This window comes from Lactuca serriola, chromosome 1 (genome assembly GCF_051521515.1).
Source record: "Lactuca serriola cultivar US96UC23 chromosome 1, Lser_US96UC23_V15, whole genome shotgun sequence".
NCBI lineage: Eukaryota > Viridiplantae > Streptophyta > Magnoliopsida > Asterales > Asteraceae > Lactuca > Lactuca serriola.
The window spans coordinates 202,704,854-202,730,060 of record NC_136408.1 but is presented as its reverse complement, the minus strand read 5'-3'; the positions used below and the strand labels follow the sequence as shown (position 1 = coordinate 202,730,060).

At 47.9% G+C, this 25,207-nt stretch overlaps 52 non-coding genes and 22 pseudogenes across 52 annotated transcripts; all 74 read left to right on the top strand.

Annotated features, from left to right (window-relative positions):
* Positions 1 to 65: 65 nt before the first annotated feature.
* LOC145082813 (5S ribosomal RNA) lies at positions 66 to 184 on the top strand. Its single transcript, XR_013697316.1, has one exon. It is a non-coding gene; the product is annotated as a 5S ribosomal RNA (ribosomal RNA).
* A 231-nt stretch (positions 185 to 415) lies between these two features.
* LOC145082801 (5S ribosomal RNA) lies at positions 416 to 534 on the top strand. The gene has a single exon (XR_013697302.1). It is a non-coding gene; the product is annotated as a 5S ribosomal RNA (ribosomal RNA).
* Positions 535 to 765: 231 nt separating this feature from the next.
* On the top strand, positions 766 to 883 carry LOC145079802 (5S ribosomal RNA; annotated as a pseudogene).
* A 200-nt stretch (positions 884 to 1,083) lies between these two features.
* On the top strand, positions 1,084 to 1,202 carry LOC145083770 (5S ribosomal RNA). The gene has a single exon (XR_013698231.1). It is a non-coding gene; the product is annotated as a 5S ribosomal RNA (ribosomal RNA).
* Positions 1,203 to 1,433: 231 nt separating this feature from the next.
* Positions 1,434 to 1,552, top strand: LOC145082790 (5S ribosomal RNA). Its single transcript, XR_013697289.1, has one exon. It is a non-coding gene; the product is annotated as a 5S ribosomal RNA (ribosomal RNA).
* Positions 1,553 to 1,784: 232 nt separating this feature from the next.
* LOC145080181 (5S ribosomal RNA) lies at positions 1,785 to 1,902 on the top strand (annotated as a pseudogene).
* A 200-nt stretch (positions 1,903 to 2,102) lies between these two features.
* Positions 2,103 to 2,221, top strand: LOC145082778 (5S ribosomal RNA). The gene has a single exon (XR_013697278.1). It is a non-coding gene; the product is annotated as a 5S ribosomal RNA (ribosomal RNA).
* Positions 2,222 to 2,452: 231 nt separating this feature from the next.
* LOC145082766 (5S ribosomal RNA) lies at positions 2,453 to 2,571 on the top strand. The gene has a single exon (XR_013697267.1). It is a non-coding gene; the product is annotated as a 5S ribosomal RNA (ribosomal RNA).
* A 231-nt stretch (positions 2,572 to 2,802) lies between these two features.
* LOC145079801 (5S ribosomal RNA) lies at positions 2,803 to 2,920 on the top strand (annotated as a pseudogene).
* A 200-nt stretch (positions 2,921 to 3,120) lies between these two features.
* Positions 3,121 to 3,239, top strand: LOC145082755 (5S ribosomal RNA). The gene has a single exon (XR_013697256.1). It is a non-coding gene; the product is annotated as a 5S ribosomal RNA (ribosomal RNA).
* Positions 3,240 to 3,471: 232 nt separating this feature from the next.
* On the top strand, positions 3,472 to 3,589 carry LOC145080180 (5S ribosomal RNA; annotated as a pseudogene).
* Positions 3,590 to 3,789: 200 nt separating this feature from the next.
* LOC145082744 (5S ribosomal RNA) lies at positions 3,790 to 3,908 on the top strand. Its single transcript, XR_013697245.1, has one exon. It is a non-coding gene; the product is annotated as a 5S ribosomal RNA (ribosomal RNA).
* Positions 3,909 to 4,139: 231 nt separating this feature from the next.
* On the top strand, positions 4,140 to 4,258 carry LOC145082732 (5S ribosomal RNA). The gene has a single exon (XR_013697234.1). It is a non-coding gene; the product is annotated as a 5S ribosomal RNA (ribosomal RNA).
* Positions 4,259 to 4,489: 231 nt separating this feature from the next.
* On the top strand, positions 4,490 to 4,607 carry LOC145079799 (5S ribosomal RNA; annotated as a pseudogene).
* A 200-nt stretch (positions 4,608 to 4,807) lies between these two features.
* LOC145082721 (5S ribosomal RNA) lies at positions 4,808 to 4,926 on the top strand. Its single transcript, XR_013697223.1, has one exon. It is a non-coding gene; the product is annotated as a 5S ribosomal RNA (ribosomal RNA).
* A 231-nt stretch (positions 4,927 to 5,157) lies between these two features.
* LOC145082710 (5S ribosomal RNA) lies at positions 5,158 to 5,276 on the top strand. Its single transcript, XR_013697212.1, has one exon. It is a non-coding gene; the product is annotated as a 5S ribosomal RNA (ribosomal RNA).
* Positions 5,277 to 5,507: 231 nt separating this feature from the next.
* LOC145079798 (5S ribosomal RNA) lies at positions 5,508 to 5,625 on the top strand (annotated as a pseudogene).
* A 200-nt stretch (positions 5,626 to 5,825) lies between these two features.
* Positions 5,826 to 5,944, top strand: LOC145082698 (5S ribosomal RNA). Its single transcript, XR_013697201.1, has one exon. It is a non-coding gene; the product is annotated as a 5S ribosomal RNA (ribosomal RNA).
* A 231-nt stretch (positions 5,945 to 6,175) lies between these two features.
* LOC145082686 (5S ribosomal RNA) lies at positions 6,176 to 6,294 on the top strand. Its single transcript, XR_013697189.1, has one exon. It is a non-coding gene; the product is annotated as a 5S ribosomal RNA (ribosomal RNA).
* A 232-nt stretch (positions 6,295 to 6,526) lies between these two features.
* LOC145079797 (5S ribosomal RNA) lies at positions 6,527 to 6,644 on the top strand (annotated as a pseudogene).
* Positions 6,645 to 6,844: 200 nt separating this feature from the next.
* Positions 6,845 to 6,963, top strand: LOC145082674 (5S ribosomal RNA). Its single transcript, XR_013697178.1, has one exon. It is a non-coding gene; the product is annotated as a 5S ribosomal RNA (ribosomal RNA).
* A 231-nt stretch (positions 6,964 to 7,194) lies between these two features.
* On the top strand, positions 7,195 to 7,313 carry LOC145082662 (5S ribosomal RNA). The gene has a single exon (XR_013697167.1). It is a non-coding gene; the product is annotated as a 5S ribosomal RNA (ribosomal RNA).
* A 232-nt stretch (positions 7,314 to 7,545) lies between these two features.
* Positions 7,546 to 7,664, top strand: LOC145082650 (5S ribosomal RNA). The gene has a single exon (XR_013697156.1). It is a non-coding gene; the product is annotated as a 5S ribosomal RNA (ribosomal RNA).
* Positions 7,665 to 7,895: 231 nt separating this feature from the next.
* On the top strand, positions 7,896 to 8,013 carry LOC145079359 (5S ribosomal RNA). The gene has a single exon (XR_013694877.1). It is a non-coding gene; the product is annotated as a 5S ribosomal RNA (ribosomal RNA).
* A 200-nt stretch (positions 8,014 to 8,213) lies between these two features.
* Positions 8,214 to 8,332, top strand: LOC145084692 (5S ribosomal RNA). The gene has a single exon (XR_013699125.1). It is a non-coding gene; the product is annotated as a 5S ribosomal RNA (ribosomal RNA).
* Positions 8,333 to 8,563: 231 nt separating this feature from the next.
* LOC145082639 (5S ribosomal RNA) lies at positions 8,564 to 8,682 on the top strand. Its single transcript, XR_013697145.1, has one exon. It is a non-coding gene; the product is annotated as a 5S ribosomal RNA (ribosomal RNA).
* A 232-nt stretch (positions 8,683 to 8,914) lies between these two features.
* On the top strand, positions 8,915 to 9,032 carry LOC145079796 (5S ribosomal RNA; annotated as a pseudogene).
* Positions 9,033 to 9,232: 200 nt separating this feature from the next.
* On the top strand, positions 9,233 to 9,351 carry LOC145082627 (5S ribosomal RNA). Its single transcript, XR_013697134.1, has one exon. It is a non-coding gene; the product is annotated as a 5S ribosomal RNA (ribosomal RNA).
* A 231-nt stretch (positions 9,352 to 9,582) lies between these two features.
* Positions 9,583 to 9,701, top strand: LOC145082616 (5S ribosomal RNA). The gene has a single exon (XR_013697122.1). It is a non-coding gene; the product is annotated as a 5S ribosomal RNA (ribosomal RNA).
* A 231-nt stretch (positions 9,702 to 9,932) lies between these two features.
* LOC145079795 (5S ribosomal RNA) lies at positions 9,933 to 10,050 on the top strand (annotated as a pseudogene).
* A 200-nt stretch (positions 10,051 to 10,250) lies between these two features.
* On the top strand, positions 10,251 to 10,369 carry LOC145082604 (5S ribosomal RNA). The gene has a single exon (XR_013697110.1). It is a non-coding gene; the product is annotated as a 5S ribosomal RNA (ribosomal RNA).
* Positions 10,370 to 10,601: 232 nt separating this feature from the next.
* Positions 10,602 to 10,719, top strand: LOC145079794 (5S ribosomal RNA; annotated as a pseudogene).
* Positions 10,720 to 10,919: 200 nt separating this feature from the next.
* Positions 10,920 to 11,038, top strand: LOC145082592 (5S ribosomal RNA). The gene has a single exon (XR_013697099.1). It is a non-coding gene; the product is annotated as a 5S ribosomal RNA (ribosomal RNA).
* Positions 11,039 to 11,269: 231 nt separating this feature from the next.
* On the top strand, positions 11,270 to 11,388 carry LOC145082581 (5S ribosomal RNA). The gene has a single exon (XR_013697088.1). It is a non-coding gene; the product is annotated as a 5S ribosomal RNA (ribosomal RNA).
* Positions 11,389 to 11,620: 232 nt separating this feature from the next.
* Positions 11,621 to 11,739, top strand: LOC145082568 (5S ribosomal RNA). Its single transcript, XR_013697076.1, has one exon. It is a non-coding gene; the product is annotated as a 5S ribosomal RNA (ribosomal RNA).
* Positions 11,740 to 11,970: 231 nt separating this feature from the next.
* LOC145082556 (5S ribosomal RNA) lies at positions 11,971 to 12,089 on the top strand. Its single transcript, XR_013697064.1, has one exon. It is a non-coding gene; the product is annotated as a 5S ribosomal RNA (ribosomal RNA).
* Positions 12,090 to 12,320: 231 nt separating this feature from the next.
* On the top strand, positions 12,321 to 12,439 carry LOC145082544 (5S ribosomal RNA). Its single transcript, XR_013697053.1, has one exon. It is a non-coding gene; the product is annotated as a 5S ribosomal RNA (ribosomal RNA).
* Positions 12,440 to 12,670: 231 nt separating this feature from the next.
* LOC145082532 (5S ribosomal RNA) lies at positions 12,671 to 12,789 on the top strand. Its single transcript, XR_013697042.1, has one exon. It is a non-coding gene; the product is annotated as a 5S ribosomal RNA (ribosomal RNA).
* A 231-nt stretch (positions 12,790 to 13,020) lies between these two features.
* LOC145079793 (5S ribosomal RNA) lies at positions 13,021 to 13,138 on the top strand (annotated as a pseudogene).
* A 200-nt stretch (positions 13,139 to 13,338) lies between these two features.
* On the top strand, positions 13,339 to 13,457 carry LOC145083768 (5S ribosomal RNA). The gene has a single exon (XR_013698229.1). It is a non-coding gene; the product is annotated as a 5S ribosomal RNA (ribosomal RNA).
* Positions 13,458 to 13,688: 231 nt separating this feature from the next.
* LOC145082520 (5S ribosomal RNA) lies at positions 13,689 to 13,807 on the top strand. The gene has a single exon (XR_013697030.1). It is a non-coding gene; the product is annotated as a 5S ribosomal RNA (ribosomal RNA).
* A 232-nt stretch (positions 13,808 to 14,039) lies between these two features.
* Positions 14,040 to 14,157, top strand: LOC145080179 (5S ribosomal RNA; annotated as a pseudogene).
* A 200-nt stretch (positions 14,158 to 14,357) lies between these two features.
* On the top strand, positions 14,358 to 14,476 carry LOC145082508 (5S ribosomal RNA). The gene has a single exon (XR_013697019.1). It is a non-coding gene; the product is annotated as a 5S ribosomal RNA (ribosomal RNA).
* Positions 14,477 to 14,707: 231 nt separating this feature from the next.
* LOC145082496 (5S ribosomal RNA) lies at positions 14,708 to 14,826 on the top strand. Its single transcript, XR_013697008.1, has one exon. It is a non-coding gene; the product is annotated as a 5S ribosomal RNA (ribosomal RNA).
* Positions 14,827 to 15,057: 231 nt separating this feature from the next.
* On the top strand, positions 15,058 to 15,175 carry LOC145079791 (5S ribosomal RNA; annotated as a pseudogene).
* A 200-nt stretch (positions 15,176 to 15,375) lies between these two features.
* LOC145082484 (5S ribosomal RNA) lies at positions 15,376 to 15,494 on the top strand. The gene has a single exon (XR_013696997.1). It is a non-coding gene; the product is annotated as a 5S ribosomal RNA (ribosomal RNA).
* Positions 15,495 to 15,725: 231 nt separating this feature from the next.
* Positions 15,726 to 15,844, top strand: LOC145083845 (5S ribosomal RNA). Its single transcript, XR_013698303.1, has one exon. It is a non-coding gene; the product is annotated as a 5S ribosomal RNA (ribosomal RNA).
* Positions 15,845 to 16,076: 232 nt separating this feature from the next.
* Positions 16,077 to 16,194, top strand: LOC145079790 (5S ribosomal RNA; annotated as a pseudogene).
* Positions 16,195 to 16,394: 200 nt separating this feature from the next.
* Positions 16,395 to 16,513, top strand: LOC145082472 (5S ribosomal RNA). Its single transcript, XR_013696986.1, has one exon. It is a non-coding gene; the product is annotated as a 5S ribosomal RNA (ribosomal RNA).
* A 231-nt stretch (positions 16,514 to 16,744) lies between these two features.
* On the top strand, positions 16,745 to 16,863 carry LOC145082461 (5S ribosomal RNA). The gene has a single exon (XR_013696975.1). It is a non-coding gene; the product is annotated as a 5S ribosomal RNA (ribosomal RNA).
* Positions 16,864 to 17,094: 231 nt separating this feature from the next.
* Positions 17,095 to 17,212, top strand: LOC145079789 (5S ribosomal RNA; annotated as a pseudogene).
* Positions 17,213 to 17,412: 200 nt separating this feature from the next.
* Positions 17,413 to 17,531, top strand: LOC145082448 (5S ribosomal RNA). Its single transcript, XR_013696963.1, has one exon. It is a non-coding gene; the product is annotated as a 5S ribosomal RNA (ribosomal RNA).
* A 231-nt stretch (positions 17,532 to 17,762) lies between these two features.
* Positions 17,763 to 17,881, top strand: LOC145083810 (5S ribosomal RNA). The gene has a single exon (XR_013698270.1). It is a non-coding gene; the product is annotated as a 5S ribosomal RNA (ribosomal RNA).
* A 232-nt stretch (positions 17,882 to 18,113) lies between these two features.
* Positions 18,114 to 18,231, top strand: LOC145080309 (5S ribosomal RNA; annotated as a pseudogene).
* A 200-nt stretch (positions 18,232 to 18,431) lies between these two features.
* LOC145082436 (5S ribosomal RNA) lies at positions 18,432 to 18,550 on the top strand. Its single transcript, XR_013696952.1, has one exon. It is a non-coding gene; the product is annotated as a 5S ribosomal RNA (ribosomal RNA).
* A 231-nt stretch (positions 18,551 to 18,781) lies between these two features.
* Positions 18,782 to 18,900, top strand: LOC145083339 (5S ribosomal RNA). Its single transcript, XR_013697813.1, has one exon. It is a non-coding gene; the product is annotated as a 5S ribosomal RNA (ribosomal RNA).
* Positions 18,901 to 19,131: 231 nt separating this feature from the next.
* LOC145079788 (5S ribosomal RNA) lies at positions 19,132 to 19,249 on the top strand (annotated as a pseudogene).
* A 200-nt stretch (positions 19,250 to 19,449) lies between these two features.
* LOC145082424 (5S ribosomal RNA) lies at positions 19,450 to 19,568 on the top strand. The gene has a single exon (XR_013696941.1). It is a non-coding gene; the product is annotated as a 5S ribosomal RNA (ribosomal RNA).
* A 232-nt stretch (positions 19,569 to 19,800) lies between these two features.
* LOC145079787 (5S ribosomal RNA) lies at positions 19,801 to 19,918 on the top strand (annotated as a pseudogene).
* Positions 19,919 to 20,118: 200 nt separating this feature from the next.
* LOC145082413 (5S ribosomal RNA) lies at positions 20,119 to 20,237 on the top strand. The gene has a single exon (XR_013696930.1). It is a non-coding gene; the product is annotated as a 5S ribosomal RNA (ribosomal RNA).
* A 231-nt stretch (positions 20,238 to 20,468) lies between these two features.
* LOC145082401 (5S ribosomal RNA) lies at positions 20,469 to 20,587 on the top strand. The gene has a single exon (XR_013696919.1). It is a non-coding gene; the product is annotated as a 5S ribosomal RNA (ribosomal RNA).
* Positions 20,588 to 20,818: 231 nt separating this feature from the next.
* LOC145082389 (5S ribosomal RNA) lies at positions 20,819 to 20,937 on the top strand. The gene has a single exon (XR_013696908.1). It is a non-coding gene; the product is annotated as a 5S ribosomal RNA (ribosomal RNA).
* Positions 20,938 to 21,168: 231 nt separating this feature from the next.
* LOC145079786 (5S ribosomal RNA) lies at positions 21,169 to 21,286 on the top strand (annotated as a pseudogene).
* A 200-nt stretch (positions 21,287 to 21,486) lies between these two features.
* On the top strand, positions 21,487 to 21,605 carry LOC145083767 (5S ribosomal RNA). The gene has a single exon (XR_013698228.1). It is a non-coding gene; the product is annotated as a 5S ribosomal RNA (ribosomal RNA).
* Positions 21,606 to 21,836: 231 nt separating this feature from the next.
* LOC145082377 (5S ribosomal RNA) lies at positions 21,837 to 21,955 on the top strand. The gene has a single exon (XR_013696897.1). It is a non-coding gene; the product is annotated as a 5S ribosomal RNA (ribosomal RNA).
* Positions 21,956 to 22,187: 232 nt separating this feature from the next.
* LOC145079785 (5S ribosomal RNA) lies at positions 22,188 to 22,305 on the top strand (annotated as a pseudogene).
* Positions 22,306 to 22,505: 200 nt separating this feature from the next.
* On the top strand, positions 22,506 to 22,624 carry LOC145083766 (5S ribosomal RNA). The gene has a single exon (XR_013698227.1). It is a non-coding gene; the product is annotated as a 5S ribosomal RNA (ribosomal RNA).
* Positions 22,625 to 22,855: 231 nt separating this feature from the next.
* On the top strand, positions 22,856 to 22,974 carry LOC145082366 (5S ribosomal RNA). Its single transcript, XR_013696886.1, has one exon. It is a non-coding gene; the product is annotated as a 5S ribosomal RNA (ribosomal RNA).
* A 232-nt stretch (positions 22,975 to 23,206) lies between these two features.
* Positions 23,207 to 23,324, top strand: LOC145079783 (5S ribosomal RNA; annotated as a pseudogene).
* Positions 23,325 to 23,524: 200 nt separating this feature from the next.
* Positions 23,525 to 23,643, top strand: LOC145082354 (5S ribosomal RNA). Its single transcript, XR_013696874.1, has one exon. It is a non-coding gene; the product is annotated as a 5S ribosomal RNA (ribosomal RNA).
* Positions 23,644 to 23,874: 231 nt separating this feature from the next.
* Positions 23,875 to 23,993, top strand: LOC145082341 (5S ribosomal RNA). Its single transcript, XR_013696863.1, has one exon. It is a non-coding gene; the product is annotated as a 5S ribosomal RNA (ribosomal RNA).
* Positions 23,994 to 24,224: 231 nt separating this feature from the next.
* LOC145082328 (5S ribosomal RNA) lies at positions 24,225 to 24,343 on the top strand. The gene has a single exon (XR_013696851.1). It is a non-coding gene; the product is annotated as a 5S ribosomal RNA (ribosomal RNA).
* A 231-nt stretch (positions 24,344 to 24,574) lies between these two features.
* Positions 24,575 to 24,692, top strand: LOC145079782 (5S ribosomal RNA; annotated as a pseudogene).
* Positions 24,693 to 24,892: 200 nt separating this feature from the next.
* On the top strand, positions 24,893 to 25,011 carry LOC145083765 (5S ribosomal RNA). The gene has a single exon (XR_013698226.1). It is a non-coding gene; the product is annotated as a 5S ribosomal RNA (ribosomal RNA).
* Positions 25,012 to 25,207: the final 196 nt, after the last annotated feature.

Sequence of the window (25,207 nt, the reverse complement as noted above, 5' to 3'; positions counted from 1 at the left end):
GTACCAAAACAAAGGAGGTTCTGCGTCTTGTAACACATAAAAACAATAAACATGGATAGTATTTCGGGTGCGATCATACCAGCACTAATGCACCGGATCCCATCAGAACTCCGCAGTTAAGCGTGCTTGGGCGAGAGTAGTACTAGGATGGGTGACCCCCTGGGAAGTCCTCGTGTTGCACCCCCCTTTTTCGTTGTCCGTTTGCGTTTTTTTAGATTTTACGTGCGGTTTTTTTGTTTTTTTTCCTTTCTTTCTTGCTATTTCTATGCTCGGGTGCCCTCCGGTTCATGGTTGATGCTTTTCGTATTTTTGGAACGGAGCCGATCGGTCACGTGGGTCCCACGCCCCGCGTACCAAAACAAAGGAGGTTCTGCGTCTTGTAACACATAAAAACAATAAACATGGATAGTATTTCGGGTGCGATCATACCAGCACTAATGCACCGGATCCCATCAGAACTCCGCAGTTAAGCGTGCTTGGGCGAGAGTAGTACTAGGATGGGTGACCCCCTGGGAAGTCCTCGTGTTGCACCCCTCTTTTTCGTTGTCCGTTTGCGTTTTTTTAGATTTTACGTGCGGTTTTTTTGCTTTTTTTCCTTTCTTTCTTGCTATTTCTATGCTCGGGTGCCCTCCGGTTCATGGTTGATGCTTTTCGTATTTTTGGAACGGAGCCGATCGGTCACGTGGGTCCCACGCCCCGCGTACCAAAACAAAGGAGGTTCTGCGTCTTGTAACACATAAAAACAATAAACATGGATAGTATTTCGGGTGCGATCATACCAGCACTAATGCACCGGATCCCATCAGAACTCCGCAGTTAAGCGTGCTTGGGCGAGAGTAGTATTAGGATGGGTGACCCCCTGGGAAGTCCTGCGTTTTTTTAGATTTTACGTGCGGTTTTTTTGCTTTTTTTCCTTTCTTTCTTGCTATTTCTATGCTCGGGTGCCCTCCGGTTCATGGTTGATGCTTTTCGTATTTTTGGAACGGAGCCGATCGGTCACGTGGGTCCCACGCCCCGCGTACCAAAACAAAGGAGGTTCTGCGTCTTGTAACACATAAAAACAATAAACATGGATAGTATTTCGGGTGCGATCATACCAGCACTAATGCACCAGATCCCATCAGAACTCCGCAGTTAAGCGTGCTTGGGCGAGAGTAGTACTAGGATGGGTGACCCCCTGGGAAGTCCTCGTGTTGCACCCCCCTTTTTCGTTGTCCGTTTGCGTTTTTTTAGATTTTACGTGCGGTTTTTTTGCTTTTTTTCCTTTCTTTCTTGCTATTTCTATGCTCGGGTGCCCTCCGGTTCATGGTTGATGCTTTTCGTATTTTTGGAACGGAGCCGATCGGTCACGTGGGTCCCACGCCCCGCGTACCAAAACAAAGGAGGTTCTGCGTCTTGTAACACATAAAAACAATAAACATGGATAGTATTTCGGGTGCGATCATACCAGCACTAATGCACCGGATCCCATCAGAACTCCGCAGTTAAGCGTGCTTGGGCGAGAGTAGTACTAGGATGGGTGACCCCCTGGGAAGTCCTCGTGTTGCACCCCCCCTTTTTCGTTGTCCGTTTGCGTTTTTTTAGATTTTACGTGCGGTTTTTTTGCTTTTTTTCCTTTCTTTCTTGCTATTTCTATGCTCGGGTGCCCTCCGGTTCATGGTTGATGCTTTTCGTATTTTTGGAACGGAGCCGATCGGTCACGTGGGTCCCACGCCCCGCGTACCAAAACAAAGGAGGTTCTGCGTCTTGTAACACATAAAAACAATAAACATGGATAGTATTTCGGGTGCGATCATACCAGCACTAATGCACCGGATCCCATCAGAACTCCGCAGTTAAGCGTGCTTGGGTGAGAGTAGTATTAGGATGGGTGACCCCCTGGGAAGTCCTGCGTTTTTTTAGATTTTACGTGCGGTTTTTTTGCTTTTTTTCCTTTCTTTCTTGCTATTTCTATGCTCGGGTGCCCTCCGGTTCATGGTTGATGCTTTTCGTATTTTTGGAACGGAGCCGATCGGTCACGTGGGTCCCACGCCCCGCGTACCAAAACAAAGGAGGTTCTGCGTCTTGTAACACATAAAAACAATAAACATGGATAGTATTTCGGGTGCGATCATACCAGCACTAATGCACCGGATCCCATCAGAACTCCGCAGTTAAGCGTGCTTGGGCGAGAGTAGTACTAGGATGGGTGACCCCCTGGGAAGTCCTCGTGTTGCACCCCCCTTTTTCGTTGTCCGTTTGCGTTTTTTTAGATTTTACGTGCGGTTTTTTTGCTTTTTTTCCTTTCTTTCTTGCTATTTCTATGCTCGGGTGCCCTCCGGTTCATGGTTGATGCTTTTCGTATTTTTGGAACGGAGCCGATCGGTCACGTGGGTCCCACGCCCCGCGTACCAAAACAAAGGAGGTTCTGCGTCTTGTAACACATAAAAACAATAAACATGGATAGTATTTCGGGTGCGATCATACCAGCACTAATGCACCGGATCCCATCAGAACTCCGCAGTTAAGCGTGCTTGGGCGAGAGTAGTACTAGGATGGGTGACCCCCTGGGAAGTCCTCGTGTTGCACCCCTCTTTTTCGTTGTCCGTTTGCGTTTTTTTAGATTTTACGTGCGGTTTTTTTGCTTTTTTTCCTTTCTTTCTTGCTATTTCTATGCTCGGGTGCCCTCCGGTTCATGGTTGATGCTTTTCGTATTTTTGGAACGGAGCCGATCGGTCACGTGGGTCCCACGCCCCGCGTACCAAAACAAAGGAGGTTCTGCGTCTTGTAACACATAAAAACAATAAACATGGATAGTATTTCGGGTGCGATCATACCAGCACTAATGCACCGGATCCCATCAGAACTCCGCAGTTAAGCGTGCTTGGGCGAGAGTAGTATTAGGATGGGTGACCCCCTGGGAAGTCCTGCGTTTTTTTAGATTTTACGTGCGGTTTTTTTGCTTTTTTTCCTTTCTTTCTTGCTATTTCTATGCTCGGGTGCCCTCCGGTTCATGGTTGATGCTTTTCGTATTTTTGGAACGGAGCCGATCGGTCACGTGGGTCCCACGCCCCGCGTACCAAAACAAAGGAGGTTCTGCGTCTTGTAACACATAAAAACAATAAACATGGATAGTATTTCGGGTGCGATCATACCAGCACTAATGCACCGGATCCCATCAGAACTCCGCAGTTAAGCGTGCTTGGGCGAGAGTAGTACTAGGATGGGTGACCCCCTGGGAAGTCCTCGTGTTGCACCCCCCCTTTTTCGTTGTCCGTTTGCGTTTTTTTAGATTTTACGTGCGGTTTTTTTGCTTTTTTTCCTTTCTTTCTTGCTATTTCTATGCTCGGGTGCCCTCCGGTTCATGGTTGATGCTTTTCGTATTTTTGGAACGGAGCCGATCGGTCACGTGGGTCCCACGCCCCGCGTACCAAAACAAAGGAGGTTCTGCGTCTTGTAACACATAAAAACAATAAACATGGATAGTATTTCGGGTGCGATCATACCAGCACTAATGCACCGGATCCCATCAGAACTCCGCAGTTAAGCGTGCTTGGGTGAGAGTAGTATTAGGATGGGTGACCCCCTGGGAAGTCCTGCGTTTTTTTAGATTTTACGTGCGGTTTTTTTGCTTTTTTTCCTTTCTTTCTTGCTATTTCTATGCTCGGGTGCCCTCCGGTTCATGGTTGATGCTTTTCGTATTTTTGGAACGGAGCCGATCGGTCACGTGGGTCCCACGCCCCGCGTACCAAAACAAAGGAGGTTCTGCGTCTTGTAACACATAAAAACAATAAACATGGATAGTATTTCGGGTGCGATCATACCAGCACTAATGCACCGGATCCCATCAGAACTCCGCAGTTAAGCGTGCTTGGGCGAGAGTAGTACTAGGATGGGTGACCCCCTGGGAAGTCCTCGTGTTGCACCCCCCTTTTTCGTTGTCCGTTTGCGTTTTTTTAGATTTTACGTGCGGTTTTTTTGCTTTTTTTCCTTTCTTTCTTGCTATTTCTATGCTCGGGTGCCCTCCGGTTCATGGTTGATGCTTTTCGTATTTTTGGAACGGAGCCGATCGGTCACGTGGGTCCCACGCCCCGCGTACCAAAACAAAGGAGGTTCTGCGTCTTGTAACACATAAAAACAATAAACATGGATAGTATTTCGGGTGCGATCATACCAGCACTAATGCACCGGATCCCATCAGAACTCCGCAGTTAAGCGTGCTTGGGCGAGAGTAGTACTAGGATGGGTGACCCCCTGGGAAGTCCTCGTGTTGCACCCCTCTTTTTCGTTGTCCGTTTGCGTTTTTTTAGATTTTACGTGCGGTTTTTTTGCTTTTTTTCCTTTCTTTCTTGCTATTTCTATGCTCGGGTGCCCTCCGGTTCATGGTTGATGCTTTTCGTATTTTTGGAACGGAGCCGATCGGTCACGTGGGTCCCACGCCCCGCGTACCAAAACAAAGGAGGTTCTGCGTCTTGTAACACATAAAAACAATAAACATGGATAGTATTTCGGGTGCGATCATACCAGCACTAATGCACCGGATCCCATCAGAACTCCGCAGTTAAGCGTGCTTGGGCGAGAGTAGTATTAGGATGGGTGACCCCCTGGGAAGTCCTGCGTTTTTTTAGATTTTACGTGCGGTTTTTTTGCTTTTTTTCCTTTCTTTCTTGCTATTTCTATGCTCGGGTGCCCTCCGGTTCATGGTTGATGCTTTTCGTATTTTTGGAACGGAGCCGATCGGTCACGTGGGTCCCACGCCCCGCGTACCAAAACAAAGGAGGTTCTGCGTCTTGTAACACATAAAAACAATAAACATGGATAGTATTTCGGGTGCGATCATACCAGCACTAATGCACCGGATCCCATCAGAACTCCGCAGTTAAGCGTGCTTGGGCGAGAGTAGTACTAGGATGGGTGACCCCCTGGGAAGTCCTCGTGTTGCACCCCCCTTTTTCGTTGTCCGTTTGCGTTTTTTTAGATTTTACGTGCGGTTTTTTTGCTTTTTTTCCTTTCTTTCTTGCTATTTCTATGCTCGGGTGCCCTCCGGTTCATGGTTGATGCTTTTCGTATTTTTGGAACGGAGCCGATCGGTCACGTGGGTCCCACGCCCCGCGTACCAAAACAAAGGAGGTTCTGCGTCTTGTAACACATAAAAACAATAAACATGGATAGTATTTCGGGTGCGATCATACCAGCACTAATGCACCGGATCCCATCAGAACTCCGCAGTTAAGCGTGCTTGGGCGAGAGTAGTACTAGGATGGGTGACCCCCTGGGAAGTCCTCGTGTTGCACCCCCCTTTTTCGTTGTCCGTTTGCGTTTTTTTAGATTTTACGTGCGGTTTTTTTGCTTTTTTTCCTTTCTTTCTTGCTATTTCTATGCTCGGGTGCCCTCCGGTTCATGGTTGATGGTTTTCGTATTTTTGGAACGGAGCCGATCGGTCACGTGGGTCCCACGCCCCGCGTACCAAAACAAAGGAGGTTCTGCGTCTTGTAACACATAAAAACAATAAACATGGATAGTATTTCGGGTGCGATCATACCAGCACTAATGCACCGGATCCCATCAGAACTCCGCAGTTAAGCGTGCTTGGGCGAGAGTAGTATTAGGATGGGTGACCCCCTGGGAAGTCCTGCGTTTTTTTAGATTTTACGTGCGGTTTTTTTGCTTTTTTTCCTTTCTTTCTTGCTATTTCTATGCTCGGGTGCCCTCCGGTTCATGGTTGATGCTTTTCGTATTTTTGGAACGGAGCCGATCGGTCACGTGGGTCCCACGCCCCGCGTACCAAAACAAAGGAGGTTCTGCGTCTTGTAACACATAAAAACAATAAACATGGATAGTATTTCGGGTGCGATCATACCAGCACTAATGCACCGGATCCCATCAGAACTCCGCAGTTAAGCGTGCTTGGGCGAGAGTAGTACTAGGATGGGTGACCCCCTGGGAAGTCCTCGTGTTGCACCCCCCTTTTTCGTTGTCCGTTTGCGTTTTTTTAGATTTTACGTGCGGTTTTTTTGCTTTTTTTCCTTTCTTTCTTGCTATTTCTATGCTCGGGTGCCCTCCGGTTCATGGTTGATGCTTTTCGTATTTTTGGAACGGAGCCGATCGGTCACGTGGGTCCCACGCCCCGCGTACCAAAACAAAGGAGGTTCTGCGTCTTGTAACACATAAAAACAATAAACATGGATAGTATTTCGGGTGCGATCATACCAGCACTAATGCACCGGATCCCATCAGAACTCCGCAGTTAAGCGTGCTTGGGCGAGAGTAGTACTAGGATGGGTGACCCCCTGGGAAGTCCTCGTGTTGCACCCCCCCTTTTTCGTTGTCCGTTTGCGTTTTTTTAGATTTTACGTGCGGTTTTTTTGCTTTTTTTCCTTTCTTTCTTGCTATTTCTATGCTCGGGTGCCCTCCGGTTCATGGTTGATGCTTTTCGTATTTTTGGAACGGAGCCGATCGGTCACGTGGGTCCCACGCCCCGCGTACCAAAACAAAGGAGGTTCTGCGTCTTGTAACACATAAAAACAATAAACATGGATAATATTTCGGGTGCGATCATACCAGCACTAATGCACCGGATCCCATCAGAACTCCGCAGTTAAGCGTGCTTGGGCGAGAGTAGTATTAGGATGGGTGACCCCCTGGGAAGTCCTGCGTTTTTTTAGATTTTACGTGCGGTTTTTTTGCTTTTTTTCCTTTCTTTCTTGCAATTTCTATGCTCGGGTGCCCTCCGGTTCATGGTTGATGCTTTTCGTATTTTTGGAACGGAGCCGATCGGTCACGTGGGTCCCACGCCCCGCGTACCAAAACAAAGGAGGTTCTGCGTCTTGTAACACATAAAAACAATAAACATGGATAGTATTTCGGGTGCGATCATACCAGCACTAATGCACCGGATCCCATCAGAACTCCGCAGTTAAGCGTGCTTGGGCGAGAGTAGTACTAGGATGGGTGACCCCCTGGGAAGTCCTCGTGTTGCACCCCCCTTTTTCGTTGTCCGTTTGCGTTTTTTTAGATTTTACGTGCGGTTTTTTTGCTTTTTTTCCTTTCTTTCTTGCTATTTCTATGCTCGGGTGCCCTCCGGTTCATGGTTGATGCTTTTCGTATTTTTGGAACGGAGCCGATCGGTCACGTGGGTCCCACGCCCCGCGTACCAAAACAAAGGAGGTTCTGCGTCTTGTAACACATAAAAACAATAAACATGGATAGTATTTCGGGTGCGATCATACCAGCACTAATGCACCGGATCCCATCAGAACTCCGCAGTTAAGCGTGCTTGGGCGAGAGTAGTACTAGGATGGGTGACCCCCTGGGAAGTCCTCGTGTTGCACCCCCCTTTTTCGTTGTCCGTTTGCGTTTTTTTAGATTTTACGTGCGGTTTTTTTGCTTTTTTTCCTTTCTTTCTTGCTATTTCTATGCTCGGGTGCCCTCCGGTTCATGGTTGATGCTTTTCGTATTTTTGGAACGGAGCCGATCGGTCACGTGGGTCCCACGCCCCGCGTACCAAAACAAAGGAGGTTCTGCGTCTTGTAACACATAAAAACAATAAAACATGGATAGTATTTCGGGTGCGATCATACCAGCACTAATGCACCGGATCCCATCAGAACTCCGCAGTTAAGCGTGCTTGGGCGAGAGTAGTACTAGGATGGGTGACCCCCTGGGAAGTCCTCGTGTTGCACCCCTCTTTTTCGTTGTCCGTTTGCGTTTTTTTAGATTTTACGTGCGGTTTTTTTGCTTTTTTTCCTTTCTTTCTTGCTATTTCTATGCTCGGGTGCCCTCCGGTTCATGGTTGATGCTTTTCGTATTTTTGGAACGGAGCCGATCGGTCACGTGGGTCCCACGCCCCGCGTACCAAAACAAAGGAGGTTCTGCGTCTTGTAACACATAAAAACAATAAACATGGATAGTATTTCGGGTGCGATCATACCAGCACTAATGCACCGGATCCCATCAGAACTCCGCAGTTAAGCGTGCTTGGGCGAGAGTAGTACTAGGATGGGTGACCCCCTGGGAAGTCCTGCGTTTTTTTAGATTTTACGTGCGGTTTTTTTGCTTTTTTTCCTTTCTTTCTTGCTATTTCTATGCTCGGGTGCCCTCCGGTTCATGGTTGATGCTTTTCGTATTTTTGGAACGGAGCCGATCGGTCACGTGGGTCCCACGCCCCGCGTACCAAAACAAAGAAGGTTCTGCGTCTTGTAACACATAAAAACAATAAACATGGATAGTATTTCGGGTGCGATCATACCAGCACTAATGCACCGGATCCCATCAAAACTCCGCAGTTAAGCGTGCTTGGGCGAGAGTAGTACTAGGATGGGTGACCCCCTGGGAAGTCCTCGTGTTGCACCCCCCTTTTTCGTTGTCCGTTTGCGTTTTTTTAGATTTTACGTGCGGTTTTTTTGCTTTTTTTCCTTTCTTTCTTGCTATTTCTATGCTCGGGTGCCCTCCGGTTCATGGTTGATGCTTTTCGTATTTTTGGAACGGAGCCGATCGGTCACGTGGGTCCCACGCCCCGCGTACCAAAACAAAGGAGGTTCTGCGTCTTGTAACACATAAAAACAATAAACATGGATAGTATTTCGGGTGCGATCATACCAGCACTAATGCACCGGATCCCATCAGAACTCCGCAGTTAAGCGTGCTTGGGCGAGAGTAGTACTAGGATGGGTGACCCCCTGGGAAGTCCTCGTGTTGCACCCCCCCTTTTTCGTTGTCCGTTTGCGTTTTTTTAGATTTTACGTGCGGTTTTTTTGCTTTTTTTCCTTTCTTTCTTGCTATTTCTATGCTCGGGTGCCCTCCGGTTCATGGTTGATGCTTTTCGTATTTTTGGAACGGAGCCGATCGGTCACGTGGGTCCCACGCCCCGCGTACCAAAACAAAGGAGGTTCTGCGTCTTGTAACACATAAAAACAATAAACATGGATAGTATTTCGGGTGCGATCATACCAGCACTAATGCACCGGATCCCATCAGAACTCCGCAGTTAAGCGTGCTTGGGCGAGAGTAGTATTAGGATGGGTGACCCCCTGGGAAGTCCTGCGTTTTTTTAGATTTTACGTGCGGTTTTTTTGCTTTTTTTCCTTTCTTTCTTGCTATTTCTATGCTCGGGTGCCCTCCGGTTCATGGTTGATGCTTTTCGTATTTTTGGAACGGAGCCGATCGGTCACGTGGGTCCCACGCCCCGCGTACCAAAACAAAGGAGGTTCTGCGTCTTGTAACACATAAAAACAATAAACATGGATAGTATTTCGGGTGCGATCATACCAGCACTAATGCACCGGATCCCATCAGAACTCCGCAGTTAAGCGTGCTTGGGCGAGAGTAGTACTAGGATGGGTGACCCCCTGGGAAGTCCTCGTGTTGCACCCCCCTTTTTCGTTGTCCGTTTGCGTTTTTTTAGATTTTACGTGCGGTTTTTTTGCTTTTTTTCCTTTCTTTCTTGCTATTTCTATGCTCGGGTGCCCTCCGGTTCATGGTTGATGCTTTTCGTATTTTTGGAACGGAGCCGATCGGTCACGTGGGTCCCACGCCCCGCGTACCAAAACAAAGGAGGTTCTGCGTCTTGTAACACATAAAAACAATAAACATGGATAGTATTTCGGGTGCGATCATACCAGCACTAATGCACCGGATCCCATCAGAACTCCGCAGTTAAGCGTGCTTGGGCGAGAGTAGTACTAGGATGGGTGACCCCCTGGGAAGTCCTCGTGTTGCACCCCTCTTTTTCGTTGTCCGTTTGCGTTTTTTTAGATTTTACGTGCGGTTTTTTTGCTTTTTTTCCTTTCTTTCTTGCTATTTCTATGCTCGGGTGCCCTCCGGTTCATGGTTGATGCTTTTCGTATTTTTGGAACGGAGCCGATCGGTCACGTGGGTCCCACGCCCCGCGTACCAAAACAAAGGAGGTTCTGCGTCTTGTAACACATAAAAACAATAAACATGGATAGTATTTCGGGTGCGATCATACCAGCACTAATGCACCGGATCCCATCAGAACTCCGCAGTTAAGCGTGCTTGGGCGAGAGTAGTATTAGGATGGGTGACCCCCTGGGAAGTCCTGCGTTTTTTTAGATTTTACGTGCGGTTTTTTTGCTTTTTTTCCTTTCTTTCTTGCTATTTCTATGCTCGGGTGCCCTCCGGTTCATGGTTGATGCTTTTCGTATTTTTGGAACGGAGCCGATCGGTCACGTGGGTCCCACGCCCCGCGTACCAAAACAAAGGAGGTTCTGCGTCTTGTAACACATAAAAACAATAAACATGGATAGTATTTCGGGTGCGATCATACCAGCACTAATGCACCGGATCCCATCAGAACTCCGCAGTTAAGCGTGCTTGGGCGAGAGTAGTACTAGGATGGGTGACCCCCTGGGAAGTCCTCGTGTTGCACCCCCCCTTTTTCGTTGTCCGTTTGCGTTTTTTTAGATTTTACGTGCGGTTTTTTTGCTTTTTTTCCTTTCTTTCTTGCTATTTCTATGCTCGGGTGCCCTCCGGTTCATGGTTGATGCTTTTCGTATTTTTGGAACGGAGCCGATCGGTCACGTGGGTCCCACGCCCCGCGTACCAAAACAAAGGAGGTTCTGCGTCTTGTAACACATAAAAACAATAAACATGGATAGTATTTCGGGTGCGATCATACCAGCACTAATGCACCGGATCCCATCAGAACTCCGCAGTTAAGCGTGCTTGGGCGAGAGTAGTATTAGGATGGGTGACCCCCTGGGAAGTCCTGCGTTTTTTTAGATTTTACGTGCGGTTTTTTTGCTTTTTTTCCTTTCTTTCTTGCTATTTCTATGCTCGGGTGCCCTCCGGTTCATGGTTGATGCTTTTCGTATTTTTGGAACGGAGCCGATCGGTCACGTGGGTCCCACGCCCCGCGTACCAAAACAAAGGAGGTTCTGCGTCTTGTAACACATAAAAACAATAAACATGGATAGTATTTCGGGTGCGATCATACCAGCACTAATGCACCGGATCCCATCAGAACTCCGCAGTTAAGCGTGCTTGGGCGAGAGTAGTACTAGGATGGGTGACCCCCTGGGAAGTCCTCGTGTTGCACCCCCCTTTTTCGTTGTCCGTTTGCGTTTTTTTAGATTTTACGTGCGGTTTTTTTGCTTTTTTTCCTTTCTTTCTTGCTATTTCTATGCTCGGGTGCCCTCCGGTTCATGGTTGATGCTTTTCGTATTTTTGGAACGGAGCCGATCGGTCACGTGGGTCCCACGCCCCGCGTACCAAAACAAAGGAGGTTCTGCGTCTTGTAACACATAAAAACAATAAACATGGATAGTATTTCGGGTGCGATCATACCAGCACTAATGCACCGGATCCCATCAGAACTCCGCAGTTAAGCGTGCTTGGGCGAGAGTAGTACTAGGATGGGTGACCCCCTGGGAAGTCCTCGTGTTGCACCCCCCTTTTTCGTTGTCCGTTTGCGTTTTTTTAGATTTTACGTGCGGTTTTTTTTGTTTTTTTTCCTTTCTTTCTTGCTATTTCTATGCTCGGGTGCCCTCCGGTTCATGGTTGATGCTTTTCGTATTTTTGGAACGGAGCCGATCGGTCACGTGGGTCCCACGCCCCGCGTACCAAAACAAAGGAGGTTCTGCGTCTTGTAACACATAAAAACAATAAACATGGATAGTATTTCGGGTGCGATCATACCAGCACTAATGCACCGGATCCCATCAGAACTCCGCAGTTAAGCGTGCTTGGGCGAGAGTAGTACTAGGATGGGTGACCCCCTGGGAAGTCCTCGTGTTGCACCCCTCTTTTTCGTTGTCCGTTTGCGTTTTTTTAGATTTTACGTGCGGTTTTTTTGCTTTTTTTCCTTTCTTTCTTGCTATTTCTATGCTCGGGTGCCCTCCGGTTCATGGTTGATGCTTTTCGTATTTTTGGAACGGAGCCGATCGGTCACGTGGGTCCCACGCCCCGCGTACCAAAACAAAGGAGGTTCTGCGTCTTGTAACACATAAAAACAATAAACATGGATAGTATTTCGGGTGCGATCATACCAGCACTAATGCACCGGATCCCATCAGAACTCCGCAGTTAAGCGTGCTTGGGCGAGAGTAGTACTAGGATGGGTGACCCCCTGGGAAGTCCTCGTGTTGCACCCCCCTTTTTCGTTGTCCGTTTGCGTTTTTTTAGATTTTACGTGCGGTTTTTTTGCTTTTTTTCCTTTCTTTCTTGCTATTTCTATGCTCGGGTGCCCTCCGGTTCATGGTTGATGCTTTTCGTATTTTTGGAACGGAGCCGATCGGTCACGTGGGTCCCACGCCCCGCGTACCAAAACAAAGGAGGTTCTGCGTCTTGTAACACATAAAAACAATAAACATGGATAGTATTTCGGGTGCGATCATACCAGCACTAATGCACCGGATCCCATCAGAACTCCGCAGTTAAGCGTGCTTGGGCGAGAGTAGTACTAGGATGGGTGACCCCCTGGGAAGTCCTCGTGTTGCACCCCCCTTTTTCGTTGTCCGTTTGCGTTTTTTTAGATTTTACGTGCGGTTTTTTTGTTTTTTTTCCTTTCTTTCTTGCTATTTCTATGCTCGGGTGCCCTCCGGTTCATGGTTGATGCTTTTCGTATTTTTGGAACGGAGCCGATCGGTCACATGGGTCCCACGCCCCGCGTACCAAAACAAAGGAGGTTCTGCGTCTTGTAACACATAAAAACAATAAACATGGATAGTATTTCGGGTGCGATCATACCAGCACTAATGCACCGGATCCCATCAGAACTCCGCAGTTAAGCGTGCTTGGGCGAGAGTAGTACTAGGATGGGTGACCCCCTGGGAAGTCCTCGTGTTGCACCCCTCTTTTTCGTTGTCCGTTTGCGTTTTTTTAGATTTTACGTGCGGTTTTTTTGCTTTTTTTCCTTTCTTTCTTGCTATTTCTATGCTCGGGTGCCCTCCGGTTCATGGTTGATGCTTTTCGTATTTTTGGAACGGAGCCGATCGGTCACGTGGGTCCCACGCCCCGCGTACCAAAACAAAGGAGGTTCTGCGTCTTGTAACACATAAAAACAATAAACATGGATAGTATTTCGGGTGCGATCATACCAGCACTAATGCACCGGATCCCATCAGAACTCCGCAGTTAAGCGTGCTTGGGCGAGAGTAGTATTAGGATGGGTGACCCCCTGGGAAGTCCTGCGTTTTTTTAGATTTTACGTGCGGTTTTTTTGCTTTTTTTCCTTTCTTTCTTGCTATTTCTATGCTCGGGTGCCCTCCGGTTCATGGTTGATGCTTTTCGTATTTTTGGAACGGAGCCGATCGGTCACGTGGGTCCCACGCCCCGCGTACCAAAACAAAGGAGGTTCTGCGTCTTGTAACACATAAAAACAATAAACATGGATAGTATTTCGGGTGCGATCATACCAGCACTAATGCACCAGATCCCATCAGAACTCCGCAGTTAAGCGTGCTTGGGCGAGAGTAGTACTAGGATGGGTGACCCCCTGGGAAGTCCTCGTGTTGCACCCCCCTTTTTCGTTGTCCGTTTGCGTTTTTTTAGATTTTACGTGCGGTTTTTTTGCTTTTTTTCCTTTCTTTCTTGCTATTTCTATGCTCGGGTGCCCTCCGGTTCATGGTTGATGCTTTTCGTATTTTTGGAACGGAGCCGATCGGTCACGTGGGTCCCACGCCCCGCGTACCAAAACAAAGGAGGTTCTGCGTCTTGTAACACATAAAAACAATAAACATGGATAGTATTTCGGGTGCGATCATACCAGCACTAATGCACCGGATCCCATCAGAACTCCGCAGTTAAGCGTGCTTGGGCGAGAGTAGTACTAGGATGGGTGACCCCCTGGGAAGTCCTCGTGTTGCACCCCCCCTTTTTCGTTGTCCGTTTGCGTTTTTTTAGATTTTACGTGCGGTTTTTTTGCTTTTTTTCCTTTCTTTCTTGCTATTTCTATGCTCGGGTGCCCTCCGGTTCATGGTTGATGCTTTTCGTATTTTTGGAACGGAGCCGATCGGTCACGTGGGTCCCACGCCCCGCGTACCAAAACAAAGGAGGTTCTGCGTCTTGTAACACATAAAAACAATAAACATGGATAGTATTTCGGGTGCGATCATACCAGCACTAATGCACCGGATCCCATCAGAACTCCGCAGTTAAGCGTGCTTGGGTGAGAGTAGTATTAGGATGGGTGACCCCCTGGGAAGTCCTGCGTTTTTTTAGATTTTACGTGCGGTTTTTTTGCTTTTTTTCCTTTCTTTCTTGCTATTTCTATGCTCGGGTGCCCTCCGGTTCATGGTTGATGCTTTTCGTATTTTTGGAACGGAGCCGATCGGTCACGTGGGTCCCACGCCCCGCGTACCAAAACAAAGGAGGTTCTGCGTCTTGTAACACATAAAAACAATAAACATGGATAGTATTTCGGGTGCGATCATACCAGCACTAATGCACCGGATCCCATCAGAACTCCGCAGTTAAGCGTGCTTGGGCGAGAGTAGTACTAGGATGGGTGACCCCCTGGGAAGTCCTCGTGTTGCACCCCCCTTTTTCGTTGTCCGTTTGCGTTTTTTTAGATTTTACGTGCGGTTTTTTTGCTTTTTTTCCTTTCTTTCTTGCTATTTCTATGCTCGGGTGCCCTCCGGTTCATGGTTGATGCTTTTCGTATTTTTGGAACGGAGCCGATCGGTCACGTGGGTCCCACGCCCCGCGTACCAAAACAAAGGAGGTTCTGCGTCTTGTAACACATAAAAACAATAAACATGGATAGTATTTCGGGTGCGATCATACCAGCACTAATGCACCGGATCCCATCAGAACTCCGCAGTTAAGCGTGCTTGGGCGAGAGTAGTACTAGGATGGGTGACCCCCTGGGAAGTCCTCGTGTTGCACCCCTCTTTTTCGTTGTCCGTTTGCGTTTTTTTAGATTTTACGTGCGGTTTTTTTGCTTTTTTTCCTTTCTTTCTTGCTATTTCTATGCTCGGGTGCCCTCCGGTTCATGGTTGATGCTTTTCGTATTTTTGGAACGGAGCCGATCGGTCACGTGGGTCCCACGCCCCGCGTACCAAAACAAAGGAGGTTCTGCGTCTTGTAACACATAAAAACAATAAACATGGATAGTATTTCGGGTGCGATCATACCAGCACTAATGCACCGGATCCCATCAGAACTCCGCAGTTAAGCGTGCTTGGGCGAGAGTAGTATTAGGATGGGTGACCCCCTGGGAAGTCCTGCGTTTTTTTAGATTTTACGTGCGGTTTTTTTGCTTTTTTTCCTTTCTTTCTTGCTATTTCTATGCTCGAGTGCCCTCCGGTTCATGGTTGATGCTTTTCGTATTTTTGGAACGGAGCCGATCGGTCACGTGGGTCCCACGCCCCGCGTACCAAAACAAAGGAGGTTCTGCGTCTTGTAACACATAAAAACAATAAACATGGATAGTATTTCGGGTGCGATCATACCAGCACTAATGCACCGGATCCCATCAGAACTCCGCAGTTAAGCGTGCTTGGGCGAGAGTAGTACTAGGATGGGTGACCCCCTGGGAAGTCCTCGTGTTGCACCCCCCTTTTTCGTTGTCCGTTTGCGTTTTTTTAGATTTTACGTGCGGTTTTTTTGCTTTTTTTCCTTTCTTTCTTGCTATTTCTATGCTCGGGTGCCCTCCGGTTCATGGTTGATGCTTTTCGTATTTTTGGAACGGAGCCGATCGGTCACGTGGGTCCCACGCCCCGCGTACCAAAACAAAGGAGGTTCTGCGTCTTGTAACACATAAAAACAATAAACATGGATAGTATTTCGGGTGCGATCATACCAGCACTAATGCACCGGATCCCATCAGAACTCCGCAGTTAAGCGTGCTTGGGTGAGAGTAGTACTAGGATGGGTGACCCCCTGGGAAGTCCTCGTGTTGCACCCCCCCTTTTTCGTTGTCCGTTTGCGTTTTTTTAGATTTTACGTGCGGTTTTTTTGCTTTTTTTCCTTTCTTTCTTGCTATTTCTATGCTCGGGTGCCCTCCGGTTCATGGTTGATGCTTTTCGTATTTTTGGAACGGAGCCGATCGGTCACGTGGGTCCCACGCCCCGCGTACCAAAACAAAGGAGGTTCTGCGTCTTGTAACACATAAAAACAATAAACATGGATAGTATTTCGGGTGCGATCATACCAGCACTAATGCACCGGATCCCATCAGAACTCCGCAGTTAAGCGTGCTTGGGCGAGAGTAGTATTAGGATGGGTGACCCCCTGGGAAGTCCTGCGTTTTTTTAGATTTTACGTGCGGTTTTTTTGCTTTTTTTCCTTTCTTTCTTGCTATTTCTATGCTCGGGTGCCCTCCGGTTCATGGTTGATGCTTTTCGTATTTTTGGAACGGAGCCGATCGGTCACGTGGGTCCCACGCCCCGCGTACCAAAACAAAGGAGGTTCTGCGTCTTGTAACACATAAAAACAATAAACATGGATAGTATTTCGGGTGCGATCATACCAGCACTAATGCACCGGATCCCATCAGAACTCCGCAGTTAAGCGTGCTTGGGCGAGAGTAGTACTAGGATGGGTGACCCCCTGGGAAGTCCTCGTGTTGCACCCCCCTTTTTCGTTGTCCGTTTGCGTTTTTTTAGATTTTACGTGCGGTTTTTTTGCTTTTTTTCCTTTCTTTCTTGCTATTTCTATGCTCGGGTGCCCTCCGGTTCATGGTTGATGCTTTTCGTATTTTTGGAACGGAGCCGATCGGTCACGTGGGTCCCACGCCCCGCGTACCAAAACAAAGGAGGTTCTGCGTCTTGTAACACATAAAAACAATAAACATGGATAGTATTTCGGGTGCGATCATACCAGCACTAATGCACCGGATCCCATCAGAACTCCGCAGTTAAGCGTGCTTGGGCGAGAGTAGTACTAGGATGGGTGACCCCCTGGGAAGTCCTCGTGTTGCACCCCTCTTTTTCGTTGTCCGTTTGCGTTTTTTTAGATTTTACGTGCGGTTTTTTTGCTTTTTTTCCTTTCTTTCTTGCTATTTCTATGCTCGGGTGCCCTCCGGTTCATGGTTGATGCTTTTCGTATTTTTGGAACGGAGCCGATCGGTCACGTGGGTCCCACGCCCCGCGTACCAAAACAAAGGAGGTTCTGCGTCTTGTAACACATAAAAACAATAAACATGGATAGTATTTCGGGTGCGATCATACCAGCACTAATGCACCGGATCCCATCAGAACTCCGCAGTTAAGCGTGCTTGGGCGAGAGTAGTATTAGGATGGGTGACCCCCTGGGAAGTCCTGCGTTTTTTTAGATTTTACGTGCGGTTTTTTTGCTTTTTTTCCTTTCTTTCTTGCTATTTCTATGCTCGGGTGCCCTCCGGTTCATGGTTGATGCTTTTCGTATTTTTGGAACGGAGCCGATCGGTCACGTGGGTCCCACGCCCCGCGTACCAAAACAAAGGAGGTTCTGCGTCTTGTAACACATAAAAACAATAAACATGGATAGTATTTCGGGTGCGATCATACCAGCACTAATGCACCGGATCCCATCAGAACTCCGCAGTTAAGCGTGCTTGGGCGAGAGTAGTACTAGGATGGGTGACCCCCTGGGAAGTCCTCGTGTTGCACCCCCCTTTTTCGTTGTCCGTTTGCGTTTTTTTAGATTTTACGTGCGGTTTTTTTGCTTTTTTTCCTTTCTTTCTTGCTATTTCTATGCTCGGGTGCCCTCCGGTTCATGGTTGATGCTTTTCGTATTTTTGGAACGGAGCCGATCGGTCACGTGGGTCCCACGCCCCGCGTACCAAAACAAAGGAGGTTCTGCGTCTTGTAACACATAAAAACAATAAACATGGATAGTATTTCGGGTGCGATCATACCAGCACTAATGCACCGGATCCCATCAGAACTCCGCAGTTAAGCGTGCTTGGGCGAGAGTAGTATTAGGATGGGTGACCCCCTGGGAAGTCCTCGTGTTGCACCCCCCCTTTTTCGTTGTCCGTTTGCGTTTTTTTAGATTTTACGTGCGGTTTTTTTGCTTTTTTTCCTTTCTTTCTTGCTATTTCTATGCTCGGGTGCCCTCCGGTTCATGGTTGATGCTTTTCGTATTTTTGGAACGGAGCCGATCGGTCACGTGGGTCCCACGCCCCGCGTACCAAAACAAAGGAGGTTCTGCGTCTTGTAACACATAAAAACAATAAACATGGATAGTATTTCGGGTGCGATCATACCAGCACTAATGCACCGGATCCCATCAGAACTCCGCATTTAAGCGTGCTTGGGCGAGAGTAGTATTAGGATGGGTGACCCCCTGGGAAGTCCTGCGTTTTTTTAGATTTTACGTGCGGTTTTTTTGCTTTTTTTCCTTTCTTTCTTGCTATTTCTATGCTCGGGTGCCCTCCGGTTCATGGTTGATGCTTTTCGTATTTTTGGAACGGAGCCGATCGGTCACGTGGGTCCCACGCCCCGCGTACCAAAACAAAGGAGGTTCTGCGTCTTGTAACACATAAAAACAATAAACATGGATAGTATTTCGGGTGCGATCATACCAGCACTAATGCACCGGATCCCATCAGAACTCCGCAGTTAAGCGTGCTTGGGCGAGAGTAGTACTAGGATGGGTGACCCCCTGGGAAGTCCTCGTGTTGCACCCCCCTTTTTCGTTGTCCGTTTGCGTTTTTTTAGATTTTACGTGCGGTTTTTTTGCTTTTTTTCCTTTCTTTCTTGGTATTTCTATGCTCGGGTGCCCTCCGGTTCATGGTTGATGCTTTTCGTATTTTTGGAACGGAGCCGATCGGTCACGTGGGTCCCACGCCCCGCGTACCAAAACAAAGGAGGTTCTGCGTCTTGTAACACATAAAAACAATAAACATGGATAGTATTTCGGGTGCGATCATACCAGCACTAATGCACCGGATCCCATCAGAACTCCGCAGTTAAGCGTGCTTGGACGAGAGTAGTACTAGGATGGGTGACCCCCTGGGAAGTCCTCGTGTTGCACCCCTCTTTTTCGTTGTCCGTTTGCGTTTTTTTAGATTTTACGTGCGGTTTTTTTACTTTTTTTCCTTTCTTTCTTGCTATTTCTATGCTCGGGTGCCCTCCGGTTCATGGTTGATGCTTTTCGTATTTTTGGAACGGAGCCGATCGGTCACGTGGGTCCCACGCCCCGCGTACCAAAACAAAGGAGGTTCTGCGTCTTGTAACACATAAAAACAATAAACATGGATAGTATTTCGGGTGCGATCATACCAGCACTAATGCACCGGATCCCATCAGAACTCCGCAGTTAAGCGTGCTTGGGCGAGAGTAGTATTAGGATGGGTGACCCCCTGGGAAGTCCTGCGTTTTTTTAGATTTTACGTGCGGTTTTTTTGCTTTTTTTCCTTTCTTTCTTGCTATTTCTATGCTCGGGTGCCCTCCGGTTCATGGTTGATGCTTTTCGTATTTTTGGAACGGAGCCGATCGGTCACGTGGGTCCCACGCCCCGCGTACCAAAACAAAGGAGGTTCTGCGTCTTGTAACACATAAAAACAATAAACATGGATAGTATTTCGGGTGCGATCATACCAGCACTAATGCACCGGATCCCATCAGAACTCCGCAGTTAAGCGTGCTTGGGCGAGAGTAGTACTAGGATGGGTGACCCCCTGGGAAGTCCTCGTGTTGCACCCCCCCTTTTTCGTTGTCCGTTTGCGTTTTTTTAGATTTTACGTGCGGTTTTTTTGCTTTTTTTCCTTTCTTTCTTGCTATTTCTATGCTCGGGTGCCCTCCGGTTCATGGTTGATGCTTTTCGTATTTTTGGAACGGAGCCGATCGGTCACGTGGGTCCCACGCCCCGCGTACCAAAACAAAGGAGGTTCTGCGTCTTGTAACACATAAAAACAATAAACATGGATAGTATTTCGGGTGCGATCATACCAGCACTAATGCACCGGATCCCATCAGAACTCCGCAGTTAAGCGTGCTTGGGCGAGAGTAGTATTAGGATGGGTGACCCCCTGGGAAGTCCTGCGTTTTTTTAGATTTTACGTGCGGTTTTTTTGCTTTTTTTCCTTTCTTTCTTGCTATTTCTATGCTCGGGTGCCCTCCGGTTCATGGTTGATGCTTTTCGTATTTTTGGAACGGAGCCGATCGGTCACGTGGGTCCCACGCCCCGCGTACCAAAACAAAGGAGGTTCTGCGTCTTGTAACACATAAAAACAATAAACATGGATAGTATTTCGGGTGCGATCATACCAGCACTAATGCACCGGATCCCATCAGAACTCCGCAGTTAAGCGTGCTTGGGCGAGAGTAGTACTAGGATGGGTGACCCCCTGGGAAGTCCTCGTGTTGCACCCCCTTTTTTCGTTGTCCGTTTGCGTTTTTTTAGATTTTACGTGCGGTTTTTTTGCTTTTTTTCCTTTCTTTCTTGCTATTTCTATGCTCGGGTGCCCTCCGGTTCATGGTTGATGCTTTTCGTATTTTTGGAACGGAGCCGATCGGTCACGTGGGTCCCACGCCCCGCGTACCAAAACAAAGGAGGTTCTGCGTCTTGTAACACATAAAAACAATAAACATGGATAGTATTTCGGGTGCGATCATACCAGCACTAATGCACCGGATCCCATCAGAACTCCGCAGTTAAGCGTGCTTGGGCGAGAGTAGTACTAGGATGGGTGACCCCCTGGGAAGTCCTCGTGTTGCACCCCCCTTTTTCGTTGTCCGTTTGCGTTTTTTTAGATTTTACGTGCGGTTTTTTTGCTTTTTTTCCTTTCTTTCTTGCTATTTCTATGCTCGGGTGCCCTCCGGTTCATGGTTGATGCTTTTCGTATTTTTGGAACGGAGCCGATCGGTCACGTGGGTCCCACGCCCCGCGTACCAAAACAAAGGAGGTTCTGCGTCTTGTAACACATAAAAACAATAAACATGGATAGTATTTCGGGTGCGATCATACCAGCACTAATGCACCGGATCCCATCAGAACTCCGCAGTTAAGCGTGCTTGGGCGAGAGTAGTACTAGGATGGGTGACCCCCTGGGAAGTCCTCGTGTTGCACCCCTCTTTTTCGTTGTCCGTTTGCGTTTTTTTAGATTTTACGTGCGGTTTTTTTGCTTTTTTTCCTTTCTTTCTTGCTATTTCTATGCTCGGGTGCCCTCCGGTTCATGGTTGATGCTTTTCGTATTTTTGGAACGGAGCCGATCGGTCACGTGGGTCCCACGCCCCGCGTACCAAAACAAAGGAGGTTCTGCGTCTTGTAACACATAAAAACAATAAACATGGATAGTATTTCGGGTGCGATCATACCAGCACTAATGCACCGGATCCCATCAGAACTCCGCAGTTAAGCGTGCTTGGGCGAGAGTAGTATTAGGATGGGTGACCCCCTGGGAAGTCCTGCGTTTTTTTAGATTTTACGTGCGGTTTTTTTGCTTTTTTTACTTTCTTTCTTGCTATTTCTATGCTCGGGTGCCCTCCGGTTCATGGTTGATGCTTTTCGTATTTTTGGAACGGAGCCGATCGGTCACGTGGGTCCCACGCCCCGCGTACCAAAACAAAGGAGGTTCTGCGTCTTGTAACACATAAAAACAATAAACATGGATAGTATTTCGGGTGCGATCATACCAGCACTAATGCACCAGATCCCATCAGAACTCCGCAGTTAAGCGTGCTTGGGCGAGAGTAGTACTAGGATGGGTGACCCCCTGGGAAGTCCTCGTGTTGCACCCCCCTTTTTCGTTGTCCGTTTGCGTTTTTTTAGATTTTACGTGCGGTTTTTTTGCTTTTTTTCCTTTCTTTCTTGCTATTTCTATGCTCGGGTGCCCTCCGGTTCATGGTTGATGCTTTTCGTATTTTTGGAACGGAGCCGATCGGTCACGTGGGTCCCACGCCCCGCGTACCAAAACAAAGGAGGTTCTGCGTCTTGTAACACATAAAAACAATAAACATGGATAGTATTTCGGGTGCGATCATACCAGCACTAATGCACCGGATCCCATCAGAACTCCGCAGTTAAGCGTGCTTGGGCGAGAGTAGTACTAGGATGGGTGACCCCCTGGGAAGTCCTCGTGTTGCACCCCCCCTTTTTCGTTGTCCGTTTGCGTTTTTTTAGATTTTACGTGCGGTTTTTTTGCTTTTTTTCCTTTCTTTCTTGCTATTTCTATGCTCGGGTGCCCTCCGGTTCATGGTTGATGCTTTTCGTATTTTTGGAACGGAGCCGATCGGTCACGTGGGTCCCACGCCCCGCGTACCAAAACAAAGGAGGTTCTGCGTCTTGTAACACATAAAAACAATAAACATGGATAGTATTTCGGGTGCGATCATACCAGCACTAATGCACCGGATCCCATCAGAACTCCGCAGTTAAGCGTGCTTGGGCGAGAGTAGTATTAGGATGGGTGACCCCCTGGGAAGTCCTGCGTTTTTTTAGATTTTACGTGCGGTTTTTTTGCTTTTTTTACTTTCTTTCTTGCTATTTCTATGCTCGGGTGCCCTCCGGTTCATGGTTGATGCTTTTCGTATTTTTGGAACGGAGCCGATCGGTCACGTGGGTCCCACGCCCCGCGTACCAAAACAAAGGAGGTTCTGCGTCTTGTAACACATAAAAACAATAAACATGGATAGTATTTCGGGTGCGATCATACCAGCACTAATGCACCAGATCCCATCAGAACTCCGCAGTTAAGCGTGCTTGGGCGAGAGTAGTACTAGGATGGGTGACCCCCTGGGAAGTCCTCGTGTTGCACCCCCCTTTTTCGTTGTCCGTTTGCGTTTTTTTAGATTTTACGTGCGGTTTTTTTGCTTTTTTTCCTTTCTTTCTTGCTATTTCTATGCTCGGGTGCCCTCCGGTTCATGGTTGATGCTTTTCGTATTTTTGGAACGGAGCCGATCGGTCACGTGGGTCCCACGCCCCGCGTACCAAAACAAAGGAGGTTCTGCGTCTTGTAACACATAAAAACAATAAACATGGATAGTATTTCGGGTGCGATCATACCAGCACTAATGCACCGGATCCCATCAGAACTCCGCAGTTAAGCGTGCTTGGGCGAGAGTAGTACTAGGATGGGTGACCCCCTGGGAAGTCCTCGTGTTGCACCCCCCCTTTTTCGTTGTCCGTTTGCGTTTTTTTAGATTTTACGTGCGGTTTTTTTGCTTTTTTTCCTTTCTTTCTTGCTATTTCTATGCTCGGGTGCCCTCCGGTTCATGGTTGATGCTTTTCGTATTTTTGGAACGGAGCCGATCGGTCACGTGGGTCCCACGCCCCGCGTACCAAAACAAAGGAGGTTCTGCGTCTTGTAACACATAAAAACAATAAACATGGATAGTATTTCGGGTGCGATCATACCAGCACTAATGCACCGGATCCCATCAGAACTCCGCAGTTAAGCGTGCTTGGGCGAGAGTAGTATTAGGATGGGTGACCCCCTGGGAAGTCCTGCGTTTTTTTAGATTTTACGTGCGGTTTTTTTGCTTTTTTTCCTTTCTTTCTTGCTATTTCTATGCTCGGGTGCCCTCCGGTTCATGGTTGATGCTTTTCATATTTTTGGAACGGAGCCGATCGGTCACGTGGGTCCCACGCCCCGCGTACCAAAACAAAGGAGGTTCTGCGTCTTGTAACACATAAAAACAATAAACATGGATAGTATTTCGGGTGCGATCATACCAGCACTAATGCACCGGATCCCATCAGAACTCCGCAGTTAAGCGTGCTTGGGCGAGAGTAGTACTAGGATGGGTGACCCCCTGGGAAGTCCTCGTGTTGCACCCCCCTTTTTCGTTGTCCGTTTGCGTTTTTTTAGATTTTACGTGCGGTTTTTTTGCTTTTTTTCCTTTCTTTCTTGCTATTTCTATGCTCGGGTGCCCTCCGGTTCATGGTTGATGCTTTTCGTATTTTTGGAACGGAGCCGATCGGTCACGTGGGTCCCACGCCCCGCGTACCAAAACAAAGGAGGTTCTGCGTCTTGTAACACATAAAAACAATAAACATGGATAGTATTTCGGGTGCGATCATACCAGCACTAATGCACCGGATCCCATCAGAACTCCGCAGTTAAGCGTGCTTGGGCGAGAGTAGTACTAGGATGGGTGACCCCCTGGGAAGTCCTCGTGTTGCACCCCCCTTTTTCGTTGTCCGTTTGCGTTTTTTTAGATTTTACGTGCGGTTTTTTTGCTTTTTTTCCTTTCTTTCTTGCTATTTCTATGCTCGGGTGCCCTCCGGTTCATGGTTGATGCTTTTCGTATTTTTGGAACGGAGCCGATCGGTCACGTGGGTCCCACGCCCCGCGTACCAAAACAAAAGAGGTTCTGCGTCTTGTAACACATAAAAACAATAAACATGGATAGTATTTCGGGTGCGATCATACCAGCACTAATGCACCGGATCCCATCAGAACTCCGCAGTTAAGCGTGCTTGGGCGAGAGTAGTACTAGGATGGGTGACCCCCTGGGAAGTCCTCGTGTTGCACCCCTCTTTTTCGTTGTCCGTTTGCGTTTTTTTAGATTTTACGTGCGGTTTTTTTGCTTTTTTTCCTTTCTTTCTTGCTATTTCTATGCTCGGGTGCCCTCCGGTTCATGGTTGATGCTTTTCGTATTTTTGGAACGGAGCCGATCGGTCACGTGGGTCCCACGCCCCGCGTACCAAAACAAAGGAGGTTCTGCGTCTTGTAACACATAAAAACAATTAACATGGATAGTATTTCGGGTGCGATCATACCAGCACTAATGCACCGGATCCCATCAGAACTCCGCAGTTAAGCGTGCTTGGGCGAGAGTAGTATTAGGATGGGTGACCCCCTGGGAAGTCCTGCGTTTTTTTAGATTTTACGTGCGGTTTTTTTGCTTTTTTTCCTTTCTTTCTTGCTATTTCTATGCTCGGGTGCCCTCCGGTTCATGGTTGATGCTTTTCGTATTTTTGGAACGGAGCCGATCGGTCACGTGGGTCCCACGCCCCGCGTACCAAAACAAAGGAGGTTCTGCGTCTTGTAACACATAAAAACAATAAACATGGATAGTATTTCGGGTGCGATCATACCAGCACTAATGCACCAGATCCCATCAGAACTCCGCAGTTAAGCGTGCTTGGGCGAGAGTAGTACTAGGATGGGTGACCCCCTGGGAAGTCCTCGTGTTGCACCCCCCTTTTTCGTTGTCCGTTTGCGTTTTTTTAGATTTTACGTGCGGTTTTTTTGCTTTTTTTCCTTTCTTTCTTGCTATTTCTATGCTCGGGTGCCCTCCGGTTCATGGTTGATGCTTTTCGTATTTTTGGAACGGAGCCGATCGGTCACGTGGGTCCCACGCCCCGCGTACCAAAACAAAGGAGGTTCTGCGTCTTG